The sequence below is a fragment of the Manacus vitellinus genome, unplaced genomic scaffold (genome assembly GCF_001715985.3).
Source record: "Manacus vitellinus isolate BGI_N305 unplaced genomic scaffold, ASM171598v3 scaffold_39_pilon, whole genome shotgun sequence".
NCBI lineage: Eukaryota > Metazoa > Chordata > Aves > Passeriformes > Pipridae > Manacus > Manacus vitellinus.
The window spans coordinates 2,810,079-2,823,205 of NW_021940534.1; positions in this window are offsets into that span (position 1 = coordinate 2,810,079).

Below are 13,127 nucleotides of genomic sequence, written 5' to 3' on the forward strand. Positions count from 1 at the left end.
CCTCAACAATTCCTGGATCTCTTGATTGTTTTCATCAAACCAGTTTTTGTTCTTCTTGAAGGAGAACCCTAAGGATTCTTCAGAGGACTGCAGGATGCTATTTTTAATATGTTGCCAAAGTGTTTCAGAAGGATCTATAGAATGATTTTCAAGCCTATCCACATATATATGTGTATATATATATATATATATATACACATCTCAGTCATACAGTGTTGTTTCACTCTAATCATCCCAAGAATGTCAGTTACCCTCCCTTCGGGGGCAGGTTGAAACATTAAATTGGAGAAGAATTGAAGGAGAAGGAGGTGTCATGATGGACTCTGCCACCATTGGTGATGGTGATGGGGAAAACAGATGTCAACGGGCCAGTGTGGCACCTGGGAGGTGCCACCTCTGACAGGTGCGGCACGCCTCTGCTGCCCACACCTTAAGTCCAGTCTCACATAAGGGTAAGGAGAAGTGCCACTGAGAGCGTTCCCTAGAGGCAGGAAAGCTTGGGAATGACTCAGCTGACAAGGGCAGGAGGAGCAGTACAGTGTTCCTGGAGCAATGGCCGTAAACGAAACAAGAAGTTTCACCTCAACATGAGGAAGAACTTCTTTACATTGAGAGTAGCACAGCATTGGAACAGGCTGCCCAGGGAAGTTGTGGAATCTCCCGCTCTGGAGACATTCAAAGCCACCTGGATGTGTTCCTGTGTTACCTGCTGTCGGTTACCCTGCCTTGACAGGGAGGTTGAACTAGATGATCTCCAGAGGTCCCTTCCAACCCTAATGATTCTGTGCTTCTGTGAACCTGAAATGTTGGGCGCTTCACAAACCCATTTCCAGCTGTCAACATGTTGGAGAATAAATACAGAAGCAGGAAGTAGAGAAGGTTAATTATGCTTCACCTGTGTGAAATGGTGGGTGAGGTAATGCAGGTGTGACACTCACAAAGGCTTGTATGAAGCTAAACACTTCTCACCTATGGTTACCACAATATCCTGTCACTGCTCCGTGATGATTAGTAGCATCTATGGCTGGACAAAATGCACTTATCTAAAAACACCCTATCAAAAGGAGCTGCAAATTATACAGGAGTAGAAGTGCCTAGGATGGATGTCAAAACACATTCTAAATTGTGCCTGAGAATCAATTACCCTGGCACTGGTAGGCTATCTCCCACTATATGTAAGTTTGCTTTCTAGTGTCTAGAGGTTGTCGTAAACCATGATGCTTAATGATTTAATTTTTTTTAAAAAAATACAGTATTTGCCAACTATAGGCATTGGGAAATATATTCATTATGTTTGTAAGTGTAGATGTGTCTTAACTCTTTCTTACATTTCAATACATTTTCTGCCATATCCACTTCCTGAGTCATGGCTCACTTTTAGCATTTGTGCCTTTCTGACACTTCATGTCACCCATTTCGAGATTGCCACCACAAAGTTCCTATTTCTTGTACAGTAAGACAGGAGAGCAGGTGTTTCTGTGCTTACTTCTTGACATTATTCCCTACTTCACTACTCTGGTTGATTTTATCCCATCTTTTACCACGTTCCAAGAATAAATAATCCAAGTGTAACAAAACACTGGTTTTTATAGAAATCTTTTCCCCCAAACATACCCCCAGACAGAACCATTCACATCACTTTTTTTGAGTAAGGCTTATACTGTACACTATGCCAGAGGTTTTGTAGAGGTATTCTAACACTTGATATTCACCAGTATGTTATTTATTCCTCTTGCCTTCTATTATTTTCTGACTACAGCTTCTGAAGGATTAGAGATAGCACATAGATATTGACATAAAGGCCCAGTTTCTACTTCCCGGATGATGTAAACGAATTGGAGCTTGTCAGATTTAGAAGCAGTACTCATGTTCCTCCCTAATGTGCGTCGTTTTCCATTTTCAACATTGAACTTAATTCACCATTACATGATCCATTCCGTTTTGTTAGGACTTCCTCATCATCACAGTCCCCCTCTTGTCTTGCTTAGCTGAAATAATTATGACAGCTGCAAATGTTGCCATCTCACAATACAGCCCTCTTTCTAGATCAGTGGTAAATACAGCAGCAATATGAGACTTGCTATGGAGCTCTGAAGAAAGCTGTCCTTAACCTTCCTCCATCGCAGAAACTCACAGTTGAATTCTGCTCTTTGTTTTCCATCTCCCAGTTTTTGAGCCGTGATAGTACTTTTCTTTTTGCCCAGTGATTCCTCAGATGCTTGAGTAGTCTCTGGCTTAGGAATTTAGTCAAAGGCCTTCTGAACCACTGTAAAACATTAACTAGCCCACTAAAATCCCTTTGGGTTTTTTGGGTGGGTTTTTTTGACACTCTCAAAGAATTTCAGTAGATGGATCAACAAGAAATTATTTTGCTTTGCAGGCAAGCCTTGTTAGGCCTAATTTCATATGCAGACATTCTCTTCTGTATGCATGGGTTTTATCTATGTTTACTTTTTAGTGACCATTTCAACCAAATAAAATGCAATGCAAGTATTCCAGACACTGAGGGTATTTGTTTAGCCTCTTGTTGAGCATATTAATAGTGAGTCAATGTGTCATACATAGGTTTTGAAGTGAGTGCAGGTGATCACACCATCAATCCAGTCCTCTAGGCAGGTGAGCTGCATGGGCATCAGCTCACTGCTGTCATGCCCATCGCTCTCCTTGGGGAACCCAGAGCCAGAGGAGAGGGGAGAGCAACCCCCAACTGACACCTTACAGGCAGCATCAATAAGAATAAAGCTCTCCCAACTGCACAAACCCATCTTCTTCTCACAAGTGAGCGTTGTGCATGGCCCCAAAGTTGCAGAGGTTAATTTAGCTCCTGGATCCCGTGTTGGCTGCTCTCTGTGTTTTCATTAAGAGTGAGTAAGTGGGCTATGGCCATCTGTGCCAGTGATGCCGATAGCATTCTGTCTGTCAACAAGAAACAGAGGCGGGATTCTCTTTGGGAGTTTATTTCTGTGTGTGTCTTTTGTCCCCTCCGTGGGACAAATCCTCCTAGTTACACATGAATTTAATGTGTGTTCTATGGCTGCCAGCCTGACAACTTTCCAGTCACTTCTCTGAAATTTAATATCTCCCGTTTGTAGTTATGGTAACTGTTTACTGTTCTTTGTTTAGTACTTCTCCCAGTTAAGTTTTTCCAATGCATAGTTTCTTTGTAACTGTTTTGGAATTAATTTTCCCTGCTTCAAGAAGCTGCTTGGAAATCAGCGGTGTGCTATTTATTGTTGTGCCTATTGAGCTGAATTTCTGCTCCTAGTAAGAAAAGAAAGCTACTAAGAAGTAGGCGATGATATTTCACCAGTATGAAGGATAGATCTCTTCAAACTACCTGGAGGATTTTTTTTGCTGAGCCCTTTGCTATTTAGACTATTTTTTCCCCTGCTAATTTAATTGCTTATATATAGGATAGACTTGATGAACTGACAAATGGAAGACTTGCCAAAATGAATCATATATGAATTATAGGCAATCATCAGCTTGGTTGAATCAAATGGTTATCCGGTTGCAATTTACAGTATTACTATATTGCTGCTCACACACAACACAGTGCTCCTGCTTTTATAAAGCTGAGCAATCTGCTAATGGAAATAATTTTGTTGTATGAGTCAGCTATATGTGTGCTGTCTTAGAGCAAGAACGATTAGAAATCTCACTTGTTTGCCAATGCTTTAGGTGGTATTTATATATATAACAATATGTAGGGAGAGATATAGATATAGATATAAATCTATATATATAGTTTTGGTAGTTGAACACCAGAATGTATGGAGAGCTGGGAACAGGCTTGTTCTTTTTATTCTGTTTTACCTTTCTGGTCTGTACATGAGCACTGTGATCTACAGGCAAACCAAGTTTTACAGAAGTATGATTCACTCTTTGTACGAAATCTTACGAAATTTAATCTCTACAGTCCATTAAAAAAAATTCTTTGCATTTTGTTATTGAGTTTAGAGAGTTTATTCATAGTTAACTTCATGCTTTTCTTCCAAAGTTACTATTCATAGCTATTTACCATATCCTCTTAATACATTGAAGAACAATTATTTTTGGTCATTTTCTGGTGCATAGAGTTGAGATATTTTTTTAATATTAAAAGGTAATTTAAGGAAAAGTGAAAATCTGTTCATTGGGATAGGTCATAAACAGAAGATTTTATAGTCTCTGCTGCCTGGGCTACTGTACAAGCATCGTATGCTAATTAAATGTCAAAATATGCACAGAAATAAAATGCCCTCCAAGCTGAATAGAATCTGTTTTATTCACAACACAAATATATGTGGGGGCAGGATAGAAAATATGATGAGACACATTGATTTATTCTCTTCGTGAAAACAGATATCAAACCACAGCACTATTAGAGAAGTGATTCCCAGTTAGTGGGTCAAGATCCATTTCTGAGTCATCATGAATTTCTGCCGAGGGTGGAAGCAAATTGCATGATTTAAATGTTGAAATATAAGAAAAATTATTGAAGAGTGACTAAAAAAAACCACGGTGACCAAAATTTCTACAGGAAAAGAGTTTGTTTGGCCAGATCAACCAGGACTAAAAAATCCTATTGTGGTATGTAACCAAGTGAAGTGAGGCTGAAGGACAGGAAAAGATGAAATGAAAGAAGAGCTCACCATGCAGCCTTCTTGGACTAATGGATGGAAACACTCTGCGTTCCCTTTTCTCTTACCCTGGCTGGGAGCATCAGCAGCCTGACTCCTGCACGTGGCTGGAAGAGTTCCAGCACCCTTTTAGCTAACAGGGGGCAGGTAGGTCACAAAGCTGCCACGTTTGGAAACTGTCCTGTGACCAGGCACCATAAGACATCCTCTATATGATATTTAGGATGGAAATTTAAAAGTTATGTGCTTTTGGTAAACATTTTAAAGCTCCCCTGGCAAACCAGGCAGTGTTTTGTTTCCAGTCCGTGCATTGGTAGGGTGCCCATTACCATAGATGAGCAAGCTCAAAGACTGCAGGCTTTCAGAAACACATGGGATGTGTCAAGCTGACCCACTTCTTGAAAGCCAGGCTAGGCCTTTGTGAAATGTCCTGTACTTGTTAGATGTTAGGATGTCAAGAATGTTTAAGTCTCCACTGACGCAATAATTATTGTTATGGTGTTTATAGAGGTGGGAGGGCCCTAAGGGAAAGGAGGCCAAAAAGAAGAATAAGGAAGTGAGATGAGTAAGGCTCCAGGAATTGCATGCAGATAGAGTTTTGTCATGCTTTTTTCTTTAACTCCCTTGGCTCTTCAGTAAAATAGATGCTTATATATGAGAAACTACTTTTTTCGTCTCTGCATCTGTCACACAAATTCAAATGCTCCACGTGTTAATCTTAGTAGCAAAAGTAGGTTTTAAACGGACTTTAGCAGTGTGAAATTGTCAGGTCAAAACACAGAGTTCTAATAATTTTTAGTTATTGTAGCTCTTCCCAGTCCTACTATCAATCTGTAGTTTGCCTCTTTCACGTCTGTTCCAGGGAAACAAGTTAACATCGAATTCTGAATGTCTGCTGAAATCCTGAAAATCTGCTGCCCTTGTTAGATTGTAGTATTTTATTGTGCATGACTGATCATTATGTTATGATTTATGGAATACATTAAATATACAAGAAGCCTGTAGGATGTACACACAGTTGCCTCCTTTTGTTTTGAGAGTATAAAAACATATGTCTACAGAGCATATTGTCTGACAAAATGCAAAATATTTTTCTGACTTTAGTCATAGTAACCTTGGAGAATACTTGCATGACAAAGCAATTAAAATATTTCAAACAAGGTCATGATTTTGCAGGTGATTGTTTTTAAGATTAACTTGCCATTATGTATGCTGTCATGATTGCAATGTATATGCTCAGAGGCTTGGAGGAAGAGTAGCTTCCTGTTCCAGTACATATTATGATGATGATGATGATGATGATCAGCAATTATTGTTGTTTGCCGAGCCATGCCTATACTAACCTCTGTCATCAACAATATCATTTAATCAACTTAAAAATACCTGAATCTTATCTACTTGACAATTTCTTTTAGCTTACCTTATGAATTTACCTGTGTAAGGATGCTGTGGAGCATGATATAAAAATCTTCAGTATATAAAAGTCACAGTCTCATCACTGATTTGTTACAGCTGCATGGTACTGCTTCCCTTGGAAGCATGTCAGTAATAAAGTCAGTTTTCCTTTCTAAGATTCAAAATGCTGAGAAAGACTGACAGATTATCTGACCTCCTCTCGCCACCATGAGCATTCCTTACAGGCACTTGCTTAAACTCTTCATTAAACCTCCTGTGACGGAGACACTAAGAGCTTTCTCCTGTGTTTTGACTAGTAACAATGCCAATGACTGGAAAATACATGTTTAATTTGGATAGTCTGAAAATTAAATGGAAATACAAGCATTTCTGTTGCTTTAAAATTTTTTCAACAGTGCGTTTGGAAGCATAAAATATAAGTTTTGATTCAGATTTGCATTGCCACAGTAAGTGTTCAAAACTCATGAGTCAATGCCCACCCACAAATGAATCTGGCTTAAAAGCCCAGTTTCTTAAAAATAAGGCATTTAGAGAGGATGGGTAGGTGGTTGGTTATTTACCATCTGTTTTATGAACTTTCAGGAGACCTTCCTTTCATATTTATGAGCTTTGACATACAGAAAAATTAAAAACTTGCTTAAAAAATATGAAAGCTGGGATTCTTACTGCAGTCTCTTGACTTTGACAGCTTAAAAAACCCAAAAAAACTAAACCAACAACAGAAAACCCCCAGCATATTGAAGGATTTGCTATGAAATAATGAAAATCAGGAACAGCTAATTTGACCTGACAGCATCTTTCTCCGTGTTACAGCTTTGTAGAGAAGCAAACAGTGTATATGGGTCTCCTCATGTTTAATATATTCGGTATATTTTGAGAAAGGTTGAGGAAAAGCGTGGAGTGCAAATCTTTTCTGTCTCAAAACGCTCTCCATTGTAGATTGCTAACTTCAGTTCACCTTTCTGTTTCTTAAGGCAATTAATGTATAATAACGCTTGTTAATAGGCAAATGCTGTCTATACTCCCAACTCTTAGTAAGTTAAGTCTCATGGTAGAGAGGAATTTATTTTAAAATGTAAAGTTTGCAGTAAAACTAACAATTCAGTGTTGTCACGGATTTTTCACACTTGGCTTGTTCTTGGTAATTAAAGGAAGGTTTTGATAAACAAGTCATTTACTTAACTTTAATGGTCTGTGGCTAGGAGTTCTAAACTTGCTTGTTAGAGATTCTGCATTTCTTCCAGTGAATATATTGTGTCATTATGTTAGAGAGTCCTTACTTCTTCTAGTGAATATGTTACATTGTTGACGTGCCAAGCAACTTTGACTAAGCTCTGTGAATGCAAACACCTCCTTTTGTATTAGGCCTTGCAGTGAGTTTGCTGGACTTTCTGAGAGCACAGTTCTAGCAACTCGCAAGTTTACTGAAGTGCCGTATTAAATTCATATGACCAGTAGCATTTATTCCATGCTCTGAACTAACCCTTGTGAAAGTGCAGTCTGTAGGAGGCTGTATGTTGTGGAGAAGGTCATTCCCTCTAACACTAACCAACATCGTGAAGTTGTATTGGAGAACCAGCTCATTAGTGAGAGCAATGCAAATCCCATATGAAAATGCTATCCTTAGGTTAAGTTGGATTTTTCTTGTCTGATGCAACAACCAGCCTCGACTTTTAACTTAGGGTCCATGCTAATTAAAAAATAATGAAGTTCATTTGAGACTCTGAAGAACCTGAAAATGCATTTTCAGAAGTTGTTGCCATACTGCAGGAAGGTACAAACTGGTGCAGAGAGAGACATGTTTCCGTTCTGATTGACATAAGGTTCCTGGGTCATCCAGGCCTCTTAGCCATTGAGTGACACACTGTAGAAGCGCACCAGAAAACGTCAAGCACTGTCCAAAGGCTTGCGCTGGTCATGGATCAGCTGGTGGTGAGCTTTACTGGGAATAAATCCAGTATGCTCAGTAAGAGTGCTCTGTGTCAGTACCAGAAACATGAGTCACTTCACTGACCAGTGCCTGAAGTATCTCACCTGACTTCTCACCTCAGCTCTGTCAGCAGTTAATGGAGAAAGGCGGGTACCTGGAGACATCCTTCCATTCCAGTTCATTTGACAAAAACAGATGAACCAGTTCTGGCTTAATCAAGCATTCTATGTTCTTTAATAAGTTACATGTGATCATACAAATTAAGACTACCAGGATGCAAGTGCACTCAGAATTAAAGCTGCAAAGCTTCATCCAAATTAACATGTTTCTAAATGTTATGGGTGCTTGACTTTGAAACCTTTATAATGTCTTACAATATTTTTACAAGCATGAGATACTTACTTTAAACTCACTGTATAGGAAATTTTAATCAATGCTGTTTTAAATAGTTTATTTTGGGGGAGGGGAGGTGTTTGCTTTTAGTGATTTCTCTTAGTACATATTTGGTTTCTAGAGACAGCATATTGTTCAAACTGTGTTTTTGTTCTCCAAGTCCTCTGCCTGCAACATGTATTCCTTTATTTGATGCAATTCAACACAAGGGTCTTTACCCGGCCCCTGTAAGTCCCATATGAGGTGCCATCAAGCAGCCTGGTCAGCACAAAGACAAGCTGTGTGAGTAGACCAGCCCAGCACACATGTGACCCAGCAGAAAAAGCAGCAGTGGATATGGGCTAGCTCGCTCTCCCACTTCTCTGCCTGAGCTTTGTGTCCGAGCAAGGAGAACAGGAGGTACCACTGGCAAAAATGCTGAAGATGTAATGCAGCTGAGATGTGACTCAGTGAGATGTCAACCTTGGCTCATAGAAAGAGGTGAGACAAAGCTTAGGCAAGAGGAAATACACTGACAAAATTAAACATTTCATAAAAAAAGTAACCTTTTCTTCTCTGTTCCTAACATCCCAATTTTCACCGCTCATCCGGGAATTACTGTATGTATTATGAGACATTAATGCTGGCCCTAATTCTGTTGACTGTGCCTGATCTCTAGAATAAGATTTGACCTTTTGAAGACTTGCTACTTCTTTGCAGCATTTTCTCTCTGCCCTCCAAACCTCAGTCTGTTTTCTGCATTGAACTTTTCTGCTCTGTATCTTTTCAGCTCTTTTTATGCAGAAGTAAAAGTTCCTTGTGGGCAGAGATGCTTATTTGTCTGTTATAATTTATCTACTGTATGGGAATCACGAAGTTATATAAAGCAGTAATACTATTAATAGTAGAGAAGGCAGCAACTTCTCTTTCAAACTTCTAATACAAGTTCTCTATCAACTTAAATGGAAGCACAATCCATGATTAAAGTGGCACAGTCTAATGTACAGAAATATTGAATCACAGTGAAAAATACAGGAAAAGGAACTGTATCTACTCACAGAGAATATAAATGCAGCCCCACAAATCTTTTAAATGTTCCTTGATCAGGTATGTGCTTACAGCTTGGAATTGGCTCAGGCAGGATTAATGTGAACTGTAAAACAAAACCAGCAAACATTGTTGGAGCAACAGTGCAGGAAAAGCTTAGGCCATGCCCCCAGTGTAACAAGAAACTGACCATTCCTCATTAATGAACCGCTGGAAATAAATGTGTGTGAAAGCAGCAGTTAAAAATTGGCCAGCAAGAAGTGCCAAGCGATGGTTATCTGAGCTTATACTTTCTGATTTTGGCAACCAAGGGTTCTCTGCATTTCTGAAGAAATGAATGCTGCTGATTACATATCCAGCAGCATCTTTTCAGGAGGTATAATGAAGATGGACGTTGATGCTACATGAAGAATAACTCTTTTTGCTTTTAGTATGGATCCTAAAAGCAAGGGAAGGTGGGAAGAGGAAGAAGAGCTGTATACCATGAGAATTAGCCCTGCATTTTATCAAAACTCTTTATAGTTTCTGTGTCTGTACAAGAATGACCTTTAATTTTTAACTGAGAAGAAAGGGCCTACTGTACAGGTATAATATCTAGTCTCCAATGTTTAGTGCAGAACTTTAAAAGCATGGTAGGAAAGGGCTAGGTGTCTACTACTGTATTGAATTTAAAGACATTGTTAAATTAACAAGGCCAGAATTGCTATTCTATTTATTTACTCATCATTAAGTGAGAGAACATTCTCTTCCACATCCTGAAGGTCATTACCACAGTATATTAGTTTTGGCTCCTCAATGATGTCAAACATCCAGTACTATGCCTTTTACAAACACATACATGAAAGAAATTCACTGTATCATGCTCCTTCTGTGCTGCCAAGGACACAACAAAGTGTAACCAAGCTGCATATGATTTGACTGTGGTAAAATGTCTGCACCCTGCATACACTACAGGTGCAGCTCTACTGGAAGAAATATTCCAACTAGATTTCAAGGGTTGAATAAAATACTCCTAGAGGAACTTGAGTGCCTGGTAGAAGAGATGTCCTCAGCTGGCTCCAGTTTGATTCCTCTCTCTCATATCACGCTTAAATGAGAGTTACATTCATTGTTGTGGTGCACAATTCTGCTCCACTTACATGTTTTCCTCCCACAGTTATGAAGTTGTAGGGAAAATAATTTAACCAACAGTGCTTTAGTTACAAAATAAACAGATGCGTGACTTGACTTTGGCACTGCAAGATGATACGCTTAAAATAAACATCAAAATATTAGGCACTGCACAGTTTTGCCTTTTTTTACTAGGGTTTAGATGATGGACAAAGCATCGACTCTAATACTGAAAAAATCTTTGACCAGCAGCTCCAAAACAACAGTCCTAGTCCTGGTCCTCCAATCTCTCTTGTGGATTCTCACTGGTAAATCAAGCTTCACATTGGTGTGCGGCGTATCAGGTATCAAAGCCAGGCCCCATATCCAAAGAGGAATGGAAATGTTTGCTATGAAGGGGCACGCAATGTTTGAACTATGCAGTGTGTAACTGAGGAAATAAAGATGAGGTAACAGACAAAAGGCAAGCCAGTAGTAATCTGATTAATATCCCCCTTCAGGAGGATGGTTTTTTTTGATATGCAGTTGAACTCCAAATGTGAACTTTGGAGGTAAGATACCCTGATTGCTATATAAGACTATTACAGTATCGTGATTATATGTGTTATAAAGAACCTTTCCAGTAGTTGATGCTTTGTAAGAAAATGTATTTAGTACTAATTGACTTATTTAAAGAGAGAGTCACGCAAAAGGGCAAGAGAGGAAACATCTTTTAAAATTAACTGATGCATCTCTAGCCAAATTACTTGGCTGCTGCGCTTGCATCTCTTTAGAGACTCTGTCTGAGGACATGAAAGTCACTGTAAGACGGATTTAATCTGGCTTCTGGGTACTTTTTTGAAGGAGCAGAGAGACTACAGGAAACTTTCCTAAGTTGACACAACTTCTATGTGGACTTCAGTGAACTCTCAGGCAGGACTGAAAAGTAAGTGTCACAGAGAAGCTTTCAGATTTAAGCAGCTCTTCCCTACTATGTCCTGGTGCTGCTGCAATTTAAGCAGCATCCCTGCCTGGCTGAGCCAAGGGTGCACATAGTTACGGGTATAAGAAAGGTTGCATTTGTTCCCCTCGCCACCTTAAGAAAAAAATCCAAAACAATGAGCAAAGTCTGCACTGATTGTACATGTTCCAAATAGGCCACAAACGTCTAATTTAAAAGCTTGTCTCTATTACTGTTGTGCCTGTTTTAAGCAGGCTGAGGAAAAGAAACACTCAGTGATTGTCTGTTTTTGTCAGTTCTGTTGTATGTTAATAAGCACTTTGACAGGTGCTGGTCTTCGAGTTTTCATCTGTTAAAAACAAAACAAAATGAAAGAAAATTCTGTACATAAGTCTGCTACATCAGTGAAGTCATTGCTGTAAACAGAGATTATAAACTATATAGCATTTCATCTGCAGAACTCCATGTGCTTTCAGAAAGGGTTATTACCCCACTCTTACTCCTGGGAAAACAGTGATGAAGAGATGCAGTGACTTGGCCAGAAGTCACCCAGCTGGTCAGTGTCAAAACTGTGGATAAATCCCAGGACTAATTCTTTATCCTAGAAGCTGCCTCAGAATAAGTAATACAGAGAATTGTGCAATGGAGAGTACTCTTGGGAACAATGGCAGAACATGAAATGAAAATACATACAACAAATTGAAATACTGTGAAGTAATTAGATTTAAGACAAGAAAATAAATATGGAAGCATGGGTGAGATTAAACATTATGTGGTAAAGGAACTTTGCTTTGACCAGGCAAAATTTTTATTATTAGAACAACATATTTTCTAGATTATGTCTCTATGTCATGTCTTTTCTTTTTTTTTTCTTTTTTTTTTTTTTTTTAAATGATCAAAGGTAGCAACAAGAGCTACAGCCCTGGAAAGATAATTTCCTGAAACACAGTTTCTGAAAGTAGAATAGATATATATTTGCAGACCCTGAATGTAACTGATGGGTTTGACTTGTGTGTACTAGCTAATGAGTTCTGAATCTTGTTTCATCAAGTTTTTCCATGCTCTCACCAATGGAGCATTCAGGTGGAAGTTAACCACTGCAGCAGGCACTATGGCATACAGCCCTCTTGATCTACAGGCGCCTTGGGGCATCCACAACCCAGCTGACATCCCCAGGCCCTTGTGTTTGCAAACTACTATGTACACATGCACTTCAGCTCTTTGCTCTGCCTATGCCATGTGGATGACCACACAGTCCCAGGACTAATGTTTGATAGGTTTCTCACAAGCTTATTTTGTAGCTTTGGTATTTTGAGTACTCTCAACTTCATTCACCCCTTCAGAAAATCAGTGGAAGCAGTCAGTCCCAGAGGAGTTAGCTCCTTCAGCCCTTGCCAGTAGAAGAAATGCATGGATAAAGTAATTAACATCTACTTTCATTTGTCTCTCCTGTTTTTAATTTTTTCCTCATGCTTATCACCATAGTTTTCCATAAGATTATCTTGCAAACTCCACTGCATTTAGGCTACTGCACACAACTGCAAATCGCAGTCTCTGATGTTCATCCTGTTTCTTCTGTTTTTCTTTCAAACAGCTCTCAAGATTTTCTACTTGTCTCTTCAGGCCAGTCATACCTTTAAAATAACCTCATCATGTGGCTGAAATTCCTCAATATGGAATATGTTGCTTA